Raw genomic sequence first — 24,322 nt, 5'->3', positions numbered from 1 at the left:
ACCGCTGCGCCACTCAGGAGCCCACAGTTAGCTAACAGTGAGACTGTATTTCATCTCACTCTCTGTGTTAAAATGCATCCTTTATTGATACAGGCATATTCACATTTAATACCAGTGATTCTGTCGGTATCCTCTCTTTGGCTTTGAATATAGTTCAGGACAGCCGGCATAGGCTGATGTGGAACATACCTGTTATCCTCTGTATGGAGCTATAGTAAAATGCAGTCTGTGGAATTTCCCATGTCCTCCTGATCCCGGCTGGGCTGGAAAGTGTCCCAGTGATGGTGACAGGAAGTCCCATACAAGCAGGAACACCTGTGCTGCTGCTGTGTTGAGGGTTGGGTTGGTTGTTTGGTTGGTTGGCAGCCCAGGGCTCTAGGTCTCTCTGGTATTCTGGGGCTCTGCTCCAACACAGGGCCTGTTTGTGTGGCTTCCGCCCCAGCCACGCGGCTCCCACCCTAGCCTCGTTAATTACTCTTTAATTGAGCCCAAAGCTGTTTTCATTCCCATCACAATTCATTACCAACGCACATGTTGCAGGCCAATCAGGAGGGACCTGCTCTGCTCTCTCTCTCTAGCCGTGCTGGTAAATCCACCTATGGATGCAGGAACAGGAATCATTGGCATGCTCTGTTACCCGTGTACCGTACCACAGGGCTGTGCCATCTCGCTGGAAATCTACTGGAAAAACAATTATCCCCCAAATGTTCTTAATTTGGGATGATTGGATTTATCTTCCTACTGGAGAAATAAAGAGGCTGCGATGTTCCCCGACCGAGAGTCGCTCCCTCGCTCTCTGACTGTCTCCATGATGCAGCGGAAAATTTAAAATGAACTTGTACACAGAGTGGATTGAATATGTTATGACAGACACGGAAAAAGAAAAGAGTCACGCAATTTTCCCCTTTACTTTGGCAGGTACAAGTAACTTGGAAAAAAAGGGCTTTTCAAAAAAGGAGGACTGGAAGAAAAGAGGGAGAGGAAAACAAGTAGAATACAGTCTGTCACAAAGCCATGTTTTAATAAAGAGAGAGGAGAACAAGTAGAATACAGTCTGTCAGAAAGCCATGTTTTTATAAAAGAGAGAAACAAAACAAGTAGAATACAGTCTGTCAGAAAGCCATGTTTTAATAAAGAGAGAAACAAAACAAGTAGAATACAGTCTGTCACAAAGCCATGTTTTTATAAAGAGAGAGGAGAACAAGTAGAATACAGTCTGTCACAAAGACATGTTTTTATAAAGAGAGAGGAGAACAAGTAGAATACAGTCTGTCACAAAGCCATGTTTTTATAAAGAGAGAGGAGAACAAGTAGAATATGCTCTGTCACAAAGCCATGTTTTTATAAAGAGAGAAACAAAACAAGTAGAATATGCTCTGTCACAAAGCCATGTTTTTATAAAAGAGAGAGGAGAACAAGTAGAATACTCTCTGTCACAAAGCCATGTTTTTATAAAGAGAGAGGAGAACAAGTAGATTACTCTCTGTCACAAAGCCATGTTTTTATAAAGAGAGAGGAGAACAAGTAGAATACAGTCTGTCACAAAGCCATGTTTTTATAAAGAGAGAGGAGAACAAGTAGAATACAGTCTGTCACAAAGCCATGTTTTTATAAAGAGAGAGGAGAACAAGTAAAATACAGTCTGTCACAAAGCCATGTTTTTATAAAGAGAGAAACAGAACAAGTAGAATACAGTCTGTCACAAAGCCATGTTTTTATAAAGAGAGAAACAAAACAAGTAGAATACAGTCTGTCAGAAAGCCATGTTTTAATAAAGAGAGAGGAGAACAAGTAGAATACAGTCTGTCAGAAAGCCATGTTTTTATAAAAGAGAGAAACAAAACAAGTAGAATACAGTCTGTCACAAAGCCATGTTTTTATAAAGAGAGAAACAAAACAAGTAGAATACGCTCTGTCACAAAGCCATGTTTTTATAAAGAGAGAGGAGAACAAGTAGAATACAGTCTGTCACAAAGCCATGTTTTTATAAAGAGAGAGGAGAACAAGTAGAATACAGTCTGTCACAAAGCCATGTTTTTATAAAGAGAGAGGAGAACAAGTAGAATACAGTCTGTCACAAAGCCATGTTTTTATAAAGAGGGAAACAAAACAAGTAGAATACGCTCTGTCACAAAGCCATGTTTTTATAAAGAGAGAAACAAAACAAGTAGAATACAGTCTGTCACAAAGCCATGTTTTTATAAAGAGAGAGGAGAACAAGTAGAATACAGTCTGTCACAAAGCCATGTTTTTATAAAGAGAGAGGAGAACAAGTAGAATACAGTCTGTCACAAAGCCATGTTTTAATAAAGAGAGAGGAGAACAAGTAGAATACAGTCTGTCACAAAGCCATGTTTTTATAAAGAGAGAGGAGAACAAGTAGAATACAGTCTGTCACAAAGCCATGTTTTTATAAAGAGAGAGGAGAACAAGTAGAATACAGTCTGTCACAAAGCCATGTTTTTATAAAGAGAGAAACAAAACAAGTAGGATACAGTCTGTCACAAAGCCATGTTTTAATAAAGAGAGAAACAAAACAAGTAGAATACAGTCTGTCACAAAGCCATGTTTTTATAAAGAGAGAAACAAAACAAGTAGAAAACAGTCTGTCACAAAGCCATGTTTTTATAAAGGGAGAAACAAAACAAGTAGAATACAGTCTGTCACAAAGCCATGTTTTTATAAAGAGTGAGGAGAACAAGTAGAATACAGTCTGTCACAAAGCCATGTTTTTATAAAGAGAGAGGAGAACAAGTAGAATACAGTCTGTCACAAAGCCATGTTTTTATAAAGAGAAAAACAAAACAAGTAGAATATGCTCTGTCACAAAGCCATGTTTTTATAAAGAGAGAAACAAAACAAGTAGAATATGCTCTGTCACAAAGCCATGTTTTTATAAAAGAGAGAGGAGAACAAGTAGAATACTCTCTGTCACAAAGCCATGTTTTTATAAAGAGAGAGGAGAACAAGTAGAATACTCTCTGTCACAAAGCCATGTTTTTATAAAGAGAGAGGAGAACAATTAGAATACTCTCTGTCACAAAGCCATGTTTTTATAAAGAGAGAGGAGAACAAGTAGAATACTCTCTGTCACAAAGCCATGTTTTTATAAAGAGAGAGGAGAACAAGTAGAATACAGTCTGTCACAAAGCCATGTTTTTATAAAGAGAGAGGAGAACAAGTAGAATACTCTCTGTCACAAAGCCATGTTTTTATAAAGAGAGAGGAGAACAAGTAGAATACAGTCTGTCACAAAGCCATGTTTTTATAAAGAGAGAGGAGAACAAGTAGAATACGCTCTGTCACAAAGCCATGTTTTTATAAAAGAGAGAAGAGAACAAGTAGAATACAGTCTGTCACAAAGCCATGTTTTTATAAAGAGAGAAACAAAACAAGTAGAATATGCTCTGTCACAAAGCCATGTTTTTATAAAGAGAGAGGAGAACAAGTAGAATACGCTCTGTCACAAAGCCATGTTTTTATAAAGAGAGAGGAGAACAAGTAGAATACAGTCTGTCAGAAAGCCATGTTTTAATAAAGAGAGAGGAGAACAAGTAGAATACAGTCTGTCACAAAGCCATGTTTTTATAAAGAGAGAAACAAAACAAGTAGAATACAGTCTGTCACAAAGCCATGTTTTTATAAAGAGAGAGGAGAACAAGTAGAATACAGTCTGTCAGAAAGCCATGTTTTTATAAAGAGAGAAACAAAACAAGTAGAATACAGTCTGTCACAAAGCCATGTTTTTATAAAGAGAGAGGAGAACAAGTAGAATACAGTCTGTCACAAAGCCATGTTTTTATAAAGAGAGAGGAGAACAAGTAGAATACAGTCTGTCACAAAGCCATGTTTTTATAAAGAGAGAGGAGAACAAGTAGAATACAGTCTGTCACAAAGCCATGTTTTTATAAAGAGAGAGGAGAACAAGTAAAATACAGTCTGTCACAAAGCCATGTTTTTATAAAGAGAGAGGAGAACAAGTAGAATACAGTCTGTCACAAAGCCATGTTTTAATAAAGAGAGAGGAGAACAAGTAAAATACAGTCTGTCACAAAGCCATGTTTTTATAAAGAGAGAAACAAAACAAGTAGAATACAGTCTGTCAGAAAGCCATGTTTTAATAAAGAGAGAAACAATACAAGTAGAATACGCTCTGTCACAAAGCCATGTTTTTATAAAGAGAGAGGAGAACAAGTAGAATACAGTCTGTCACAAAGCCATGTTTTTATAAAGAGAGAGGAGAACAAGTAGAATACAGTCTGTCACAAAGCCATGTTTTTATAAAGAGAGAGGAGAACAAGTAGAATACAGTCTGTCACAAAGCCATGTTTTTATAAAGAAAGAGGAGAACAAGTAGAATACGCTCTGTCACAAAGCCATGTTTTTATAAAAGAGAGAAGAGAACAAGTAGAATACAGTCTGTCACAAAGCCATGTTTTTATAAAGAGAGAAACAAAACAGGTAGAATATGCTCTGTCACAAAGCCATGTTTTTATAAAGAGAGAGGAGAACAAGTAGAATACGCTCTGTCACAAAGCCATGTTTTTATAAAGAGAGAGGAGAACAAGTAGAATACAGTCTGTCAGAAAGCCATGTTTTAATAAAGAGAGAGGAGAACAAGTAGAATACAGTCTGTCACAAAGCCATGTTTTTATAAAGAGAGAAACAAAACAAGTAGAATACAGTCTGTCACAAAGCCATGTTTTTATAAAGAGAGAGGAGAACAAGTAGAATACAGTCTGTCAGAAAGCCATGTTTTTATAAAGAGAGAAACAAAACAAGTAGAATACAGTCTGTCACAAAGCCATGTTTTTATAAAGAGAGAGGAGAACAAGTAGAATACAGTCTGTCACAAAGCCATGTTTTTTATAAAGAGAGAGGAGAACAAGTAGAATACAGTCTGTCACAAAGCCATGTTTTTATAAAGAGAGAGGAGAACAAGTAGAATACAGTCTGTCACAAAGCCATGTTTTTATAAAGAGAGAGGAGAACAAGTAAAATACAGTCTGTCACAAAGCCATGTTTTATAAAGAGAGAGGAGAACAAGTAGAATACAGTCTGTCACAAAGCCATGTTTTAATAAAGAGAGAGGAGAACAAGTAAAATACAGTCTGTCACAAAGCCATGTTTTTATAAAGAGAGAAACAAAACAAGTAGAATACAGTCTGTCAGAAAGCCATGTTTTAATAAAGAGAGAGGAGAACAAGTAGAATACAGTCTGTCAGAAAGCCATGTTTTTATAAAGAGAGAAACAAAACAAGTAGAATACAGTCTGTCAGAAAGCCATGTTTTAATAAAGAGAGAGAAACAATACAAGTAGAATACGCTCTGTCACAAAGCCATGTTTTTATAAAGAGAGAAACAAAACAAGTAGAATACAGTCTGTCAGAAAGCCATGTTTTAATAAAGAGAGAAACAATACAAGTAGAATACAGTCTGTCACAAAGCCATGTTTTTATAAAGAGAGAGGAGAACAAGTAGAATACAGTCTGTCACAAAGCCATGTTTTAATAAAGAGAGAGGAGAACAAGTAAAATACAGTCTGTCACAAAGCCATGTTTTTATAAAGAGAGAAACAAAACAAGTAGAATACAGTCTGTCAGAAAGCCATGTTTTAATAAAGAGAGAGGAGAACAAGTAGAATACAGTCTGTCAGAAAGCCATGTTTTTATAAAGAGAGAAACAAAACAAGTAGAATACAGTCTGTCAGAAAGCCATGTTTTAATAAAGAGAGAGAAACAATACAAGTAGAATACGCTCTGTCACAAAGCCATGTTTTTATAAAGAGAGAAACAAAACAAGTAGAATACAGTCTGTCAGAAAGCCATGTTTTAATAAAGAGAGAAACAATACAAGTAGAATACGCTCTGTCACAAAGCCATGTTTTTATAAAGAGAGAGGAGAACAAGTAGAATACAGTCTGTCACAAAGCCATGTTTTAAAAAAGAGAGAAACAAAACAAGTAGAATACGCTCTGTCAGTGTCTCAGTTCCTCTCCCTCCCTCTTAAGGCGAGGAACATGTTGAGTGAGCCAGGTGGAATCTGACTAACTTTCCTCCTCATGTGGAGCCGAGTGTTTCCACCTCTTGCCAGTCAGAGAGTCAGTCAGTGTTTAGTCACGGCTGGGCCCCTGGGCCCCTGGGGTTCATGTCTCACAGCCTGCTCCTTGCTGCCATGCTGTTGGGTAAACATGAATGAAACTGTTTTCTGTTCTTTTTACTACCACTTCGTCTTAGGCCTGTTTCCTGTCCTTTATCTTCCCCGTAAAGCGGAAGCCGTGTGTGACTCAATTCACTTCAATTCAAGGGCTTTATTGGCATGGGAAACATATGTTAACATTTCCAAAGCAAGTGAAGTAGATAATAAACAAAAGTGACTCTCTCTCTCTCTCTCTCTCTCTCTGTCTCTCTCTCTCTCTCTCTCTCTCTCTGTCTCTCTCTCTCTCTCTCTCTCTCTCTCTCTCTCTCTCTCTCTCTCTCTCTCTGTCTCTCTCTCTCTCTGTCTGTCTCTCTGTCTGTCTCTCTCTCTCTGTCTCTCTGTCTCTCTCTCTCTCTCTGTCTGTCTCTCTGTCTCTCTCTGTGTCTCTCTGTCTCTCTCTCTCTCTCTCTCTCTCTCTGTCTCTCTCTCTCTCTCTCTCTCTCTCTCTCTCTCTCTCTCTCTCTCTCTCTGTCTCTCTGTCTCTCTCTGTCTCTCTCTCTCTCTCTCTCTCTCTCTCTCTCTCTCTCTCTCTGTCTCTCTCTCTCTCTCTCTCTCTCTCTCTCTCTCTCTCTCTCTCTGTCTCTCTGTCTCTCTGTCTCTCTCTCTCTCCCTCCCTTGTCAGTCAGAGACTCAGAGAAGTCAACTTCACACCTCTCGTGACCACTTCCTTTAGCGTCATTGGCTCGATTCCGGCTGCACGCCTCTCTATCGCGCTCTCTCAGTCTCACATATTTTGTTGAAACGCTGAGACAGGAATTTGTGTCGGTGTTGTGTTAAAACACAGCCATCTATACGGCTACATCCAGGCATTGAAATAAAGGTATAGAAATCAGCTACAATGTAAATACTTGTGTACGGCTGTGAGTGAAACAAAAGCACGACAAAAAGAAACCATCAGAACAAAACAGCCGTATAGGGTTGAATCCACAGGGACGTTAGACCCATGTAAGTGTGTTTATTTTTGTGCCGAACATACACAGTATATTGCTCATGGCTTTTCTCTGGTCTCAGCAGTTCCTCACCGGTCCAAGACCACTTGAGCAATGTCTCAAAAAGTGCCCTTCACAGCCCCAATCCACTCTGACAAGATCATTTTAGATAGGCAGGCAGAAATACCACATTGTTCCCTAGAGTTTTTCCCCACATCCCTCCCTCCCTCCCTACCTCCCTCCCTACCTCTGTCCATCCCTCCCTCCCTACCTCTGTCCATCCCTCCCTACCTCCGTCCCTACCTCTATCCATCCCTCCCTCCCTCTGTCCATCCCTACCTCCCTCCCTACCTCCGTCCCTCCCCCCCTCCCTACCTCCGTCCCTACCTCTATCCATCCATCCCTCCCTCCCTCCCTCTGTCCATCCCTACCTCCGTCCCTCCCTACCTCCCTCCCTACCTCCCTACCTCCCTACCTCCCTCTGTCCCTCCCTCCCTCCCTACCTCCGTCCCTCCCTACCTCCCTACCTCACTCCCTACCTCCGTCCCTCCCTCCCCTCTACATAGAATTCTTATTATGGAAGCATCTCAAATATTGTTGCAGCTGCTCCGTTGAGAAATGTCCTCTGACCTATTTCAATCAGCAGTTTAACCCTTCTGCTGTGAATACCCAGCTGGGATCTGGTGCCTTTTTAACATAAACAGGGGAGACTCTCAATGGATATGAATGAATGGATCAATTCCATTGGAAAAAAATGTATGCCTTGTTTTTAAATCATGTTTCTAGTGTCCCTGGAGTGACTCATATTGTGGGTCAGTAGAACATTATGTAAAACATCCAATTACATCATTCATCTTCTACCGTAAGCAAACAGTACAGTTGTCAGTAAGCAAGGTAGCGCACACCTTTTGTTTCCTATTCAGGTTCATGAACGTGCTCTTCCGGAATCTTCTTCCCCGACATTAGAGAGAACACACTGTACTGTAGGACTGTACTGTTTTCTGGTTGGTCAAGAAAGACAGCAGGATATTACACTACTTACAGTGGAGCTATACAGTAAGTGTTTCTCCATACAATATGAATATGGCCCAGAGTTGTTTCTTAATAAGCACTTGATCTGACCAGGTCTGATCTGAGCCCCTATTATAGAGTCGTTATATTGTAGGCTATATCTAAGGCCCAAGTTTTTCCCACTTGTGTCACATGATCAGGAGAAAGTCAGGTCTCTGAACCCAACTACATCTGGTCCTCCATGAGGTTCTGTTTATGTCGAGTTAATAGAAGAAGCCATTTAAGTCCAATTCTGGCACCTTGTGTTCAGTCAGTCAGTCAGTCAGTCAGTCAGTCAGTCAGTCAGTCAGTCAGTAGAGTGAAGTAGTGTTCCCTCTGGTCTCCCCAGTCTGGTAGAGAGGATTCCATGTTCTGCCCACCACAGCTGTGTCAGTCCTCTCTCCCCGTTCCTCTCCCCTCCCTTCCCCCTGCTACCTTACCCAGACACTAAAGGAACCCTCTTGTCCCGCGGACACATTTCCTCCGGCTGACTAAGTACAATTTGATAAAAGCCTCTTACTTGACTGAATAACATTTGTTGTATAAATTTATAAATGTATAAGTGAATGGAACAGAAACATTTCCCTGTGGCATGTTTCTATCTGTCTGTGTTGATATGAATAGATAATGAGGGATAACAGCAGGCCTTCCTCTCCTCTCCTGGCTTGGCCTGGCCTCACCCCTCATTGCGACTGGGACGGAGAGCAGAGAGCAGTGGATGTCGCTGTGTATAGTGTTGTGTCTGTGGAGGTGTGAGAAGCAGACAGCTGATTTGTTATCAGCCTGCAGGGTGGGAGTGGCTTTACTACAGCCCTTAGCCATGGGTAGCTCTGACCCTGTGTGTTCCCTGAGGATGTACTGTCCTGCTCCCGATCTACTCATCAGGGAGATTCTCTCTCTCTCTTTCTCTCTCCCTGCTGGGCTGGAGTGACACTGGCCTTCTGTATAATTCAGGCCTGGCAACTAGGTTGCTTTGATAAGTGGGCCACTTTACTCATGTGCTTAGCTTAGCATTAATATGAATGCATACTGAGGCTCACTCAGGCATTGTTATTATCTTGTCTCCCTCTCAGTGCAGCTGTTAAACAGGCAGAAATCAATGCCAAAATATAGACACTCTGTCTGAAGTGGCTTTAAGAAGAACCCCAGCAGAAAGACTGACGGACAGACAGGGAGATATTCTTGGCTCCAGGTAACTCTTCTCCATTTCCCCTCTCCAATTCGCTCTTTATTAGGCGTGTGGACAGGGCAGGCAGCCTGCTCTCCAATGACAACATTACTGTAGGGGGCCTCAGAGGATGGCCCGGGTCCCTACAGAATCAGGTTTACGCTCCAAATCCCTACAGTCTCTAGCTAATCCTCTTGACAGGGACTCCGGTAAGGGCACAACTTTATCTTGAGGAAGCCCTACAGCCTATCACGCCCTCCATTATACAGAGATTAGCTGGGAAAGACTCTGTGCAAACACAGCAGTTTCTGTATCAAAGGCCATAATGAATATGACGGCAGAGGCTGGAGTATCAGTATACAACCTGTATCTACCGCCACTGAGTCAGCAGTCAACCTTGGCTTGATACTTCAATAACCAAGGGGAAGTAAAAGTTGAAATAAAAATGTGGTAAACCTGTTTTGGTCAACCCCTTATCATAAACTACCCATTTGTGAGGAACTAAACTATGTTGTGATTTCTTACTATTCATTATCAATGACTCAGCTTGATTGTCCATTATTGTGAAGATGTTTTAAGGCGTCTGGAATCCCAACACAAACCCTGAGGCTGATGATGTTACATTATGATTGCGGCGTTAGGACGTGTTGAACTAATCTTCAGAACACCTTGAGTGAAAGGCTTTGGTGTGAACAGACCTTTGTTTATCATAGAGCCTATAGGTGTTGTCAGGGAGCCTCTTGAACAGTGATACTCTATAGATGTTTCTGGACTAATGAACACGATGCTTTGGAAGCCTTACAGTTCTTTCTTCTTTTTTCCCTCTCGTGACTAAGCTGTTCCTTTCAAAGGAGATGATGCACGAAGGGCTGATCTTCTGATTGTGGACCTCCCATTTCACCGTCCTCTGTCTGGGAGAGTAGCTCCTCTAAGGCCACGCCACCTGGAAACATCATGCCTAGAGGGGGTGTGGCACTGTTACGTCACACCCAGACTGTGTGTGTGTGTGTGTGTGTGTGTGTGTGTGTGTGTGTGTGTGTGTGTGTGTGTGTGTGTGTGTGTGTGTGTGTGTGTGTGTGTGTGTGTGTGTGTGTGTGTGTGTGTGTGTGTGTGTTTTCATGGAGAGGAAGTCTGACTCCAGTCAAAGGTTTGTGGGTAGAGCTGACAGACAGACAGCTGGAAGGATTCGGTAAAAACCTCAACTCTAAACACATATGTATGAATGGCTGACCACACAAGTCAAATACACACCATCTTCCACTGCCACTACAGTCACACACAAAATATGGCACCAACAATGGACATATCGGTCTGGGGTGTGAGAATACCACACCGACGGAATGTTACACTGGTATCATCATTGGAATCTGATCTGTGCTGTACTTTACAATACATCAGCATGAGTTATATAACACTGTGTGGCCGCCTAACCTACGTCCTATACTGTTTCTGTCCTGTTTGGTCATACAGGCATCCCCTACCACAGCCAGCTAGCGGCCAAGGCCTTCCTCTGTCCCTCCCTCCCAAGTATTGTTGGCTGTTGGCAGTGGGGGATGTAGACTGTCTTTGTTTGACCAACACCCAGGATTTCCACAAACAGGGTTGGCAGGACAACCAGAGCCAGTTACCCTCTATACCCACATGGTGTGTACAAGACAATGGTGGAAATAAACGCTGTTACGGATGAATTACACTTTGTTTCCTGCGGATTTCAGGGAATTTCATCAGAAGGCAGTTGGTTTTTCAGAGCTTTGTGTGTGGGGAGTGGGGAATGCCACTGGGTTGGAGGGTATGGATGAGGAAATGACCGTCGTACCAGGGGAGGCCAAAGCTAGGGGCTATTGTTCAGCTCCCTGTCATGAGAAAACAGCTGTGCCCCTTAACAATGCAGCACACTGCTTAACATGGGAGGGAAATAATTCACACCTAGGAAAGGCGAAGTTCTCTCTCACACTGGGGCTGGAGGAGCACGATGTATGGGAACAAGGTGGTCTGACTTGTGAATGACATATTATCAGACATGCAGTTTGTATGTACGGTAGCATTTAATGTGCATCATATTGAACAGTGTTGTAGTGGCAGGTGATTTGAAGTAGCCTCCTCTTTCTGACTACTGTTTAGTTAAAGATGGATGGTGCCTGACCTTGTTTAGAGAACATGACTAATGCATATATACCATATGCACAGTTTCCACCTTCTCTGGCTGTGAGTGTTCATGAGTTGGCAGTCCCCTGTCTCCTCAACCTCAGTGTCAATCAACACGTTTGGGACCCGATAAAATGTGCTGCCTGTCACGAGACCATCAATTACACAGCCATAAAGCTCTCATTTCAGCCCAGAGATTTCAGCTCCAGCACAGCACACCCAGCACCGAAGTGCTTTGTGCTCTTAAACGACCCAAACCTTCCTAAAACAACAAGAGAGAAAGAGAGCGCGCCGGGGGGGTCGGGAGGTGAAACTAGTGGAAACTGGACAGACGGGGACTTGCTAAGTTTTACAGGCTGACTCAGAGGAGAGCGGGGCCAGCTCCCGCCTCGTATACTAGGAGTGGGCTTGGCGGGGACGCCGGCGGCTGGCGCTGCTGCTGAGACTCACAGGCTGCCCAGGCTAGCTATCAAGGTCTGGCCAGGTTGTTATTCGGGGGAGAGAGGAGAGGCAGGTGACAGACAGAGGGAGAGTGGGTGGTTCACCCCTCACAGACCGCATGATTCTCATGGCTCTGTTTTGGACATGACAAGCACATCGAGTGTCATTGGGTCATCAGCTCACCCCGCCCGCTGGTGGTTCGACGCTGGCCTCGGCCTGCGGAAGTGTTAGTGTGAGTGTGTTGACAGATATCCCCTGTCTCTCTCTTCATCACACCCAGAGAAAGACAAAGTCATTTGGGATTTGGGGATGGCGGGGTGTGAAAATGACACTGATTATCTGGTCCCCGGAGGCAGCATGTCCGTGGCCACGCGTGTCCCTCTCCAGAGAGCCGGGTTCGCTGTGTGATTAATCCCCATTAAATGCCATGTGCTTCCCATTTTGGTTCAGCCCAAATCCTGTCTCCCAATGAGCTGATTACAGAGCAGCAGCGCAACGACCTGTCAGCTCAAAGGCCCTGCTCTCGCTCTGCTACACCTGCTGGCTCCTGGATCCCAACTCCCTGAGTCCCCTGATTGTTTCCTCTGTCTGGTATGGTTCTGGAGCCCCTCTGGGGTGTCACACAGTGGGGATAGTTAGTGTTACTAGCATTGAGGCTTTGAACAATTCCTGAGGATTTTGTTTTTGGGGAAACTGTCTGTCTGGAGGCAATGTGGACTATGGTTCTATGAGTGTATAAAGGCTATTGAGAGGAAAGGGACGTGTTATGCATTGTTGTCTTTGGAGAAAGAATCTAACTGAAGAGTTTAGTCAACATATGGCCTGTGAGAGGCATGAAGGCACGCACACACATCCCCAGGGTGAAGGGGATATTGTGTTGAAACTTCAGTCCTGACAAGTCCTCAGTGGAGGAATCCATGTGTAGGCCTGGCCAACCAAGCAGCTCTCTGAGAGATCAGTGGTTTGTCTGTTGTCCAGCAGCACACAGAGGTCCCTCTCTCCTTTTGACTTCACCGCTGAATGAACGCCAGCGTCAAGACCACTCAAATGAAAGATGGCCGCCGACGCCGTCAGGAGATCCACTTAGGCCGATTTCCCGGCTCTTTATAAAGATTAACACGACACTCGACCTTAGCTGTCAGTGGAGAGCTCAGGGCCCCCACTTAAAAAAAAGGTGTGATTCTGATGTCACGACCGCAGTTATTCTCTGAATTCCACGCTGATGCACTCATCCTTCAGTGCTGTGCTTTCCATCAGGCCGCCCTGTCAGGAACAGACATGGGGATTGGAGGGAGGGGAGGGGTGGATGTACAGCTGGAGCGAGAGAGAAGTGAAGAATAACAGAACCCTCTGATGTGTGTGTTTGTGTGCTGGAACATGGAGCCTCTCTCTCTCTTTTCGCCCCCCATTCTCCCCCCATCACAGGAGCAGTGCTGGATCCTGTCCACATTGTCGATTGTGCCATTCTTCAAATGTACTTTTCGGTTTCCGCCCATAAATTTTTTAGCATCCCCATTAAGTATAAGGTAATTGCATTGGCTCTATATAACGCCCCGAGCTACGAGACTAATTAAAGCAGAAACAGGAGTTTAGGCATATTTATTAAGAAGACTTCGATTAATTATGGAAGACAGACGTGTGACTTTAAATGAGAGATATTAAGAGAGAGATGATCCTCATCCTCCAGCACCCAGACCCTTATAGACAGCCGAAGGCTGGGAGGGAGAGAGAAGGAGAAAGAGAGAGAGGCATGGTGTGAGAGAGAAGGAGAAGGAGAGAGAAGCATGGAGTGAGAGAGAAGGAGAAAGAGAGAAATAGGCATGGAGTGAGAGAGAAGGAGAAAGAGAGAGAAGCATGGAGTGAGAGAAGGAGAGAGAGAGGCATGGAGTGAGAGAAGGAGAAGGAGAGAGAGAGAGAGGCATGGAGTGAGAGAAGGAGAAGGAGAGAGAGAGAGGCATGGAGTGAGAGAATGAGAAAGAGAGAAATAGGCATGGAGTGAGAGAGAAGGAGAAGGCGAGAGAAGCATGGAGTGAGAGAAGGAGAGAGAGAGAAATAGGCATGGAGTGAGAGAGAAGGAAAAGGAGAGAGAAGCATGGAGTGAGAGAAGGAGAAGGAGAGAGAGACATGGAGTGAGAGAGAAGGAGAAAGAGAGAGAGGCATGGAGTGAGAGAATGAGAAGGAGAGAGAGAGAGGCATGGAGTGAGAGAAGGAGAAGGAGAGAGAGAGAGGCATGGAGTGAGAGAATGAGAAAGAGAGAAATAGGCATGGAGTGAGAGAGAAGGAGAAGGCGAGAGAAGCATGGAGTGAGAGAAGGAGAGAGAGAGAAATAGGCATGGAGTGAGAGAGAAGGAAAAGGAGAGAGAAGCATGGAGTGAGAGAAGGAGAAGGAGAGAGAGACATGGAGTGAGAGAGAAGGAGAAAGAGAGAGAGGCATGGAGTGAGAGAGAAGGAGAAAGAAGCATGGAGTGAGAGAGAAGGGGAAAGAGAGAGGCATGGAGTGAGAGAGAAGGGGGAAAGAGAGAGACATAGCCACAGAGAGAGAGGGTACTGAAACACACAGGGGGCTTTGTTCCCCCAGCAGCATGTATGTGTGCAGTGAGTTCCGCTGTTCTCTCTCCGAGCAAAAGGCCACAGGGCAGACGTGAGGCCGTGACTGATGCCAAAGAAATGTGTCAGAGAGCACGTGGCGAGGACGGGCAGCGGGAGCTTTGTCAACCCTGCCTCCCTGCCACTCCAGACCATTATATAGCCTAATTGGCCCCTACATTATGGGATTGTGTTAGGGAGGCTGACAGCCATGGTTTTCCTGGTGAATAGGACTTAAACCAACATGTGCTGTGGAGGGCTGACTGTTTCTGGGCTGAGGAGAGGAGCGAAAAGGAGAGGGGAGAGAAAGTGAGAGGAGGACAGGAGAAGAGAGAGAGAAGCATGGAGTGAGAGAGAAGGGGACGTTTGTCGTCTAGGGTAGAGGAGGTGTCAGGCCGATGCAGGTGCACCTGACAGGGCGCTCGTCTGTTCCCATGGTTTCAGCCCCGTTGGTGGGGGTGGGGGTGAGGAGGGGGAGTAGGGCAGGAGGTGATGACAGGCCCGGTGGCCTCAGGGCACCTCACACTGTGATACATTTAGCTTCTTAATGCCACTTCCAATGATCCCACTAACTCTCCTGTATTACTACGCATACATTTTTTATCAGCTGAATAATGTTGTGGAAGTGGAGAAGAGCAGGAGGGTCATCTCCAACCCCCAGTTCAGTTTAGTTCAGTTCAAACCGAGACAGTGGTTGTCAGCCACTGTTTTGTGAGGCCATCACAATAAACATTGTCCAATGTACTGCAATTGTGATGGTTGCGGTAGATTTTTAAAAATGTTTTACAAAAGTGTTTTTTCAGGCTCTGCTTTCTTCAGTTTGTCTCGTATGTGTCCCGTCTTATACCTTAGCCAAACAATGCACTTGTATCTTCTATTGAGTTAAAGCGGCACTTAAATGGAAACAAGTGTTTAAGAATTTAGTGATTACATAAGAGGGTTGTTACGTTCTGGGGTCTTTCTGGTGCATCCATCCTTGCCATGCGTCGACGCCACTGCAGCTACAGTCCTGCTGTCAGACAAGTGTGACTGGATTTGTTCTTCCTCAGGAAGATGTTGGTGTTTCAGAGAAATGCAGGGCCCGGATCAGGATTAGAAAGTACCATAATGTGTATGGTATTAAATTCTCCTGCACTGTAATCCAATTGAGATTGAGACAATAATAACGAGTGTAGCTGTGACAGCTTCTTCCTGACTGCGCCACTGCAGTAGGCAGGAGGGAGGATGAATTATTGCACAAATAATACTGGGGGTATTTTTGCACCGCAGAACATACAGTGTAAACATGGAACTTGTTTTTAGTGAATATCTAACCACAGCCAATGGATTGGAAAGAATGTATGAAACTGGACGTTTGCTATTTAATAAAGGACAGATTTTTTCGTTTCCATTTTCCAGTTATTGCTCCCTTTTTAGTTGGACTTCAGGACAGGTAAGAGGACGTTTCCTGTGACTCTTTCAGGATAATTATTTTAACAAATGCAGTTCAGATGTTTCAGAGATTACTGGAGATGTTGCAGTGATGAGTATATGTAACAGCCTTGCTGTTCTAGTATTTTTCATGGAAGTTCGTCCTTGGAACTGCGCATCTTTCACAGGCCCACATAGTGATTTTTAGAGATAAGAATAGCCCCCTATGCTGCCGGAGCAGAGCAGTGCTCTCCCACTAGGAGTCAATGATCACAGCACTTACTCAAATCTCTGAGGAACTCCTGCTCTCTGGCTGCAAACAGGCTGCCAACAGGCCCACATTGAAACAAATGGCTCACTTCTTCTCAGAAGAGGATCCATCTCTATTCTGTATGACTACAACCCGTGGGTTTGGTTTGGGCGCAAGTGCTCGGCTAGCTCAGACTTGGCAAGATGCTCATCTTCTGGTAAAAAGCAGAGAGAGATCCAGAATAGTTCTTCTGCAATTTCTATAGTTCTGTTTTGATGTTCCTAAACTTGATGGAATTGTAGAATCATTTCAGGGACCTCATCAAACATATTTTTATCGAAGTTTTATGGAGGCAGATAAGGCCTAATCCTCTAGGCTGAGCAGCAATCTCTGAGTGAGTTCTGTGGGACAAATTAGAGTCCCAACCCCTACACTATCAGTTTTATTACCCTGACATAACACCCATGATAGATGTTTATAATTATGACTAATGACATTAGTGTTATGATACATGCATTGGTGTCTCAATAGCATACTGTACTTGGTTGCTAGCCAACTGTTTTACTTTTGAGTCATGGCAAGTTCCGTAATGTGCCATAAACTGTCATAGATCATGATTTGACTTATTACCAAGAGGATAAGAAACATTCATGAAACACTTTTTAATTATGGGTGATGAACTTGAAGTCATCTATTGGTGTTCTGAGACAGGGCAGTACATTAGGCATATCGATCCAATTAGCTGTACTGTACTGTCGTTTTTGGACATCGACTTACATTGTGTGAAAGAGAGGATAGTATGTCTTTATTTTTGTTTCTGGTGGAATCATGCATTGGAGCAGTGCATGGAATTTGACATAGCTAGATTTAAGCTAGCTAACCTATGCTCTTTTGTTGCTGAGAGAGTTGTACATCCCCATGGAAAGGTTAAGGGTTATCTTGCCTCAAAGGACCCCTGCCCAGCAGGCTTAGGTCAGACGAACTGAGGTAATATTCTACCTTACTAGAGGAGGTAGACTCATAGAGACACACAGAGATGGGCAACCTGCCCCCTGCTCTCTGCCCTCTGGCCTGGCATAGCTTACATATATTCTGAGTCACAGCAGCCTGAGTCAGAGAGAGAGCGAAATAAAGACCAGGAGAACATCTCAAAAAACAACCTTACCTGCCATCAGGAATAAACCACTTCACAGCTTCCTCTCAGAAAGCCTGCATTTATGAATCATGTATTATCCAGTGCAGTGGAAAGAGGTTCTGAGGTGAAAATAGATGAACAGCCCAGTATACCACCCCTGTCCTGGATAAAAACACACATCAAATGGAGGAACACAGAGCGGTTGAGTTCAGTTTACTATGGCCAGTGTTCTTTGTTAGGCCTCTCTCCATACTGTATTTAATCAGGGAGAGGTCCCTTTTATTGCGAAACCACATTGAAATGCGTCCATGCATCAGACCCAGCCAGTGGGCCGAGGGCTGGGGCCTTACCATAGCAATGGGATTACATCTTCCCTCTCCCTGAAGGGTGGGCCGAGTCTGTGGTCAGAGAGGGAAATGGGGTGAGAGAGAAAGAGGGGAGAGAGAAAACTACAGATAGCGAGAAAGAAAGGAAAAGAGTGCGAGGGGGAAAAGGAGAGAAGGAGAAAGAAAGAAAGAGGATGAGAGAAAGGGAAAGGATGAGAGGAAGGGAAAGGATGAGAGAAAGGGAAAGGATGAGAGGAAGAGAATTAGACAAAGATAGTGTCTCCTCTCCCATATTTCAGTTGCCTTGGCTCCCTGGGTCTCTGGTAATTTAATATCTGTGATTTGTCAGCGAGGCCGAGGAGGTAATGGATGGATCGAGCAGAGTTTCACGCTGGCATTTTCATGGAGGATGATGAAAGAAAGTTCTCTCGCTCTCTCTCACCGTCCTTTAGATTAACAACCAACCTAATTATGCCCGCTCCTCTTTTACGCCGATAACATTTGTCTTATTTGTCAGGTGCTGTCAGGTTGGAAAAGAGAGCATCAATTCGACCCTCTCCTAACAGAGGGAGATATGTATGGTAGAAAGAGCTCAGGCCTATTGTTACAGCTTAACTCTATCAGGCAATTTCTCCATTTTGCGTCATACCTTAGATATCCCATGAAATATGAGCTCATTGTACCATACAACACCATCACGGTGACAGCGCCATACCAAATGTCAAAAGCTGTCGTCCTTCTAATGGGAGAGGCTGACGTGGACCTCCTGTAAAATGACACGTGCTTTTTCTCTTCTATACTCTATACTCTTCTATAGAGGGACATAATACAAGGTGTCTGTCCTTGTGTTTGCTTGAATCTGAGAGGGTGTTGTCAGTATGAGACCATACTTCTCTTCCCAGTAGTATATCTGGGATAATGAACTTATCCCTATGACTCGGCAGTATGACTCGGCAGTATGCCTCAATTGTCTGAGGCCCCCTCTGGGACCGTTTTGGCAGGTGGTGTTCCATTAACCATATGGAGCCCGACCAAAGTGCTGAAACTTTGTTAAATAATAAAAGCAGATTGATAGAGCGACGATAAAATTGGTTTGATTCATTGGCCCATTCTGAACCAGTCTATTGGATTTTCTATGGCAGGTTTTTATTTTTATGACATCAGCAGGTGTATAAATGGTTCTCTTTTTGCTGTTTCTCTCCAGTGGTCTGTGTCGCTCTGCCCCCTGGCCAAGGGGTCATCCTGATCTCTGAACCCCCACTCCTCACCCTCCTCCCACCAGCCTGACCCAGCAACCACCCCACCTTGCACCCAACCAAGCGGACCGAAGACCCTTAAACAGTGCCAGGCTCAATCACCACCTCAAGTCCTCTGAGATCACGCAGGTAACTGTACACACACACACTCACACACATACACACACATGCTCACTCATAACACTCACACACACACACTCATACACATACACACACACACATACACACACACACACTCACGCTCACTCTTAACACACACACACACACTCACTCTTAACACACACACACACACACACACACACACACACACACACACACACACACACACACACACACACACACACACACACACACACACACACACACACACACACACACACAGGAGTCAGGAGTGCATGTGTTTAGAATGGAAATAAGGGGAATGTTAGGAATAGACACCTTGTCTCAGTGAGCCTCACATCTGGAAGGGGTGTGTGTTAGCTTTAGCTGCGTGCTAGCAGATGGGAGATAAAAGGACAGGCCTGATGCTATCTGATCTACGGGCTGTGGTTGACTCATGATAAAGGTGATACAAATATTGCTCATGATTTACTGGCTGTTCAATAGGTGAGTATAAGTACAGAAGAACATTTGGGACTTTGCAGTACCACCAGGAAGCAGACAATGTGTTTTGTTTATTTCTCAATTATGTGTTTATGCACAATTGGTTATGGCTTTGTGTTTATCTAGTCAGTGGTCCTCTCTGCTCTACTCCCCACTGACTCCCCATCTAATGCCCTGAATTATTCTGTCTCCTTTCATCTAGATCATATTCCACCTGTCATACCTCCTCTAGCTCACACCTCTCCTCTCCTCCTTCTCCTCTCTCCTCTCCTCTGTCTACCTCCTCTCTCTCCTCTCTTCTCTCCCTCCTCTCCCTTCTCTCTCCTCTCTCCTCTCCCTCCTCTCTCCTCTCCCTCCTCTCTCCTCTCCCTTCTCTCTCCTCTCCCTCCTCTCTCCTCTCCCTTCTCACTCCTCTCCCTCCTCTCTCCTCTCCCTCCTCTCCCCTCTCCCTTTTCTGACAGGAGCTCCTCTGTTTGTTACTATGTTGGTTAATCTGAATGAACTTCGTGGTGTAGCTAGCTGTTTCTTCAGGGAAGGGAAACCCATTCGACTAGCCCATTCACTCCCATTTGTGCTAGATATCCCGATGTGTACATTGCCAGGAGTCTGAACTACGGATCCTTGCTGTGTGCAAGTAGTATCCCTTTACAGTGTTGTCTATGGTAGGCAGTGTCAGTGGGTTAGACACCCGGCTCATGATGGTATACTCACCATAAGCAGGGCTGTTAACTTTGGACTGTGACTAGAGTAAATTATTTGGTCTAGGGTGCGACCCTGGTTGGACCAGGCAGGGAGGCACATCGGTGGCAGATGTTTGAGTTTGTCCTCCTCTCATCCACCAGTCTCATCCACCAGGATCACGGCCTCCCCTTCTTGTTTTGCCTTCGACTTGTCTTTATAGAGCTCGCAGCAGTTTAAATACTTGGAGGTTATGAGGTATACTGTTCCACTGGATTTACCCAGCGGCATAGTACAATACCCTGTTTGATATATATTACAATACCCTGTTTGATATATATAACAATACCCTGTTTGATATATAGTACAACACCCTGTTTGATATATAGTACAACACCCTGTTTGATATATAGTACAATACCCTGTTTGATATATAGTACAACACCCTGTTTGATATATAGTACAATACCCTGTTTGATATATAGTACAATACCCTGTTTGATATACATATATAGTACAACACCCTGTTTGATATATAGTATAACACCCTGTTTGATATATAGTACAATACCCTGTTTGATATATAGTACAACGCCCTGTTTGATATATAGTACAATACCCTGTTTGATATATATTTATACAACACCCTGTTTGATATATATATATATATATAGTACAACACCCTGTTTGATATATAGTACAACACCCTGTTTGATATATAGTACAACACCCTGTTTGATATATAGTACAACACCCTGTTTGTTATATAGTACAACACCCTGTTTGATATATAGTACAACACCCTGTTTGATATATATATATAGTACAACACCCTGTTTGATATATAGTACAACACCCTGTTTGATATATAGTACAACACCCTGTTTGATATATAGTACAACACACTGTTTGATATATATATATAGTACAACACCCTGTTTGATATATAGTACAACACCCTGTTTGATATATAGTACAACGCCCTGTTTGATATATAGTACAACACACTGTTTGATATATATATATAGTACAACACCCTGTTTGATATATAGTACAACACCCTGTTTGATATATAGTACAACACACTGTTTGATATATATATATAGTACAACACCCTGTTTGATATATAGTACAACACCCTGTTTGATATATAGTACAACACCCTGTTTGATATATAGTACAACGCCCTGTTTGATATATATATATATATATATATATATATATATATATAGTACAACACCCTGTTTGATATATAGTACAATGCCCTGTTTGATATATATATAGTACAACACCCTGTTTGATATATAGTACAACGCCCTGTTTGATATATAGTACAACACCCTGTTGATATATAGTACAACACCCTGTTTGATATATATATATATATATATATATATATATATAGTACAACACCCTGTTTGATATATAGTACAACACCCTGTTTGATATATAGTACAACACCCTGTTTGATATATAGTACAACGCCCTGTTTGATATATAGTACAATAACCTGTTTGATATATAGTACAATACCCTGTTTGATATATATATATATATATATAGTACAACACCCTGTTTGATATATAGTACAACACCCTGTTTGATGATGGGGCGGCAGCGTAGCCTAGTGGTTAGAGCGTTGGACTAGTAACCGTAAGGTTGCGAGTTCAAACCCCCGAGCTGACAAGGTACAAATCTGTCGTTCTGCCCCTGAACAGGCAGTTAACCCACTGTTCCTAGGCCGTCATTGAAAATAAGAATATGTTCTTAACTGACTTGCCTAGTAAAATAAAGGTTAAAAAAAAAATATATATATATAAAAATATTTAAAAAATAATATAGTACAACGCCCTGTTTGATATATAGTACAATACCCTGTTTGCTTTATATATATATATATATAGTACAACACCCTGTTTGATATATAGTACAACACCCTGTTTGATATATATATATATATATATACAGTGCCTTGCGAAAGTATTCGGCCCCCTTGAACTTTGCGACCTTTTGCCACATTTCAGGCTTCAAACATAAAGATATAAAACTGTATTTTTTTGTGAAGAATCAACAACAAGTGGGACACAATCATGAAGTGGAACGACATTTATTGGATATTTCAAACTTTTTTAACAAATCAAAAACTGAAAAATTGGGCGTGCAAAATTGTTCAGCCCCTTTACTTTCAGTGCAGCAAACTCTCTCCAGAAGTTCAGTGAGGATCTCTGAATGATCCAATGTTGACCTATATGACTAATGATGATAAATACAATCCACCTGTGTGTAATCAAGTCTCCGTATAAATGCACCTGCACTGTGATAGTCTCAGAGGTCCGTTAAAAGCGCAGAGAGCATCATGAAGAACAAGGAACACACCAGGCAGGTCCGAGATACTGTTGTGAAGACGTTTAAAGCCGGATTTGGATACAAAAAGATTTCCCAAGCTTTAAACATCCCAAGGAGCACTGTGCAAGCGATAATATTGAAATGGAAGGAGTATCAGACCACTGCAAATCTACCAAGACCTGGCCGTCCCTCTAAATTTTCAGCTCATACAAGGAGAAGATGCAGCCAAGAGGCCCATGATCACTCTGGATGAACTGCAGAGATCTACAGCTGAGGTGGGAGACTCTGTCCATAGGACAACAATCAGTCGTATATTGCACAAATCTGGCCTTTATGGAAGAGTGGCAAGAAGAAAGCCATTTCTTAAAGATATCCATAAAAAGTGTCGTTTAAAGTTTGCCACAAGCCACCTGGGAGACACACCAAACATGTGGAAGAAGGTGCTCTGGTCAGATGAAACCAAAATTTAACTTTTTGGCAACAATGCAAAACGTTATGTTTGGGGTAAAAGAAACACAGCTCATCACCCTGAACACAACATCCCCACTGTCAAACATGGTGGTGGCAGCATCATGGTTTGGGCCTGCTTTTCTTCAGCAGGGACAGGGAAGATGGTTAAAATTGATGGGAAGATGGATGGAGGCAAATACAGGACCATTCTGGAAGAAAACCTGATGGAGTCTGCAAAAGACCTGAGACTGGGACGGAGATTTGTCTTCCAACAAGACAAATTATCCAAAACATAAAGCAAAATCTACAATGGAATGGTTCAAAAATAAACATATCCAGGTGTTAGAATGGCCAAGTCCAGACCTGAATCCCATCAAGAATCTGTGGAAAGAACTGAAAACTGCTGTTCACAAATGCTCTCCATCCAACCTCACTGAGCTCGAGCTGTTTTGCAAGGAGGAATGGGAAAAAATGTCAGTCTCTCGATGTGCAAAACTGATAGAGACATACCCCAAGCGACTTACAGCTGTAATCGCAGCAAAAGGTGGCGCTACAAAGTATTAACTTAAGGGGGCTGAATAATTTTGCACGCCCAATTTTTCAGTTTTTGATTTGTTAAAAAAGTTTGAAATATCCAATAAATGTCGTTCCACTTCATGATTGTGTCCCACTTGTTGTTGATTCTTCACAAAAAAATACAGTTTTATATCTTTATGTTTGAAGCCTGAAATGTGGCAAAAGGTCGCAAAGTTCAAGGGGGCCGAATACTTTTGCAAGGCACTGTATATAGTACAACACCCTGTTTGATATATAGTACAACGCCCTGTTTGATATATAGTACAACACCCTGTTTGATATATATATATATATATAGTACAACGCCCTGTTTGATATATAGTACAACGCCCTGTTTGATATATATATATATAGTACAACGCCCTGTTTGATATATAGTACAACACCCTGTTTGATATATATATATATATAGTACAACACCCTGTTGATATATAGTACAACGCCCTGTTTGATATATATATATATAGTACAATGCCCTGTTTGATATATAGTACAACGCCCTGTTTGATATATATATATATATATATATATATAGTACAACGCCCTGTTTGATATATAGTACAACGCCCTGTTTGATATATATATATATATAGTACAATGCCCTGTTTGATATATATATATATATATATATATATATAGTATAACACCCTGTTTGATATATATATATATAGTACAACACCCTGTTTGATATATATATATATAGTACAACACCCTGTTTGATATATAGTACAACGCCCTGTTTGATATCTTGGGGTCCCCATGGTGTGCAGTATAT

At 42.8% G+C, this 24,322-nt stretch overlaps 1 protein-coding gene across 4 annotated transcripts in view; it reads left to right on the top strand.

Moving 5' to 3' along the window:
* hivep2a (HIVEP zinc finger 2a) overlaps window positions 1–24,322 on the top strand; it is a 96,862-nt gene that overhangs the window by 54,624 nt on the left and 17,916 nt on the right. For 3 of the 4 annotated variants that reach the window (XM_020496548.2, XM_020496549.2, XM_020496550.2), the window contains one exon: window positions 18,843–19,023. The gene's annotated coding sequence lies outside the window, so the exon portion shown is untranslated. Of the gene's footprint in view, window positions 1–7,678; window positions 9,370–18,842; window positions 19,024–24,322 lie in introns of those variants that run through there. The other variant, XM_031837194.1, reaches the window with a different exon arrangement.

This window comes from Oncorhynchus kisutch, linkage group LG12 (genome assembly GCF_002021735.2).
Source record: "Oncorhynchus kisutch isolate 150728-3 linkage group LG12, Okis_V2, whole genome shotgun sequence".
Taxonomy (NCBI): Eukaryota; Metazoa; Chordata; class Actinopteri; order Salmoniformes; family Salmonidae; genus Oncorhynchus; species Oncorhynchus kisutch.
Note: the sequence above shows the minus strand (reverse complement) of the source record. Positions and strands in the feature narration are given on the sequence as shown.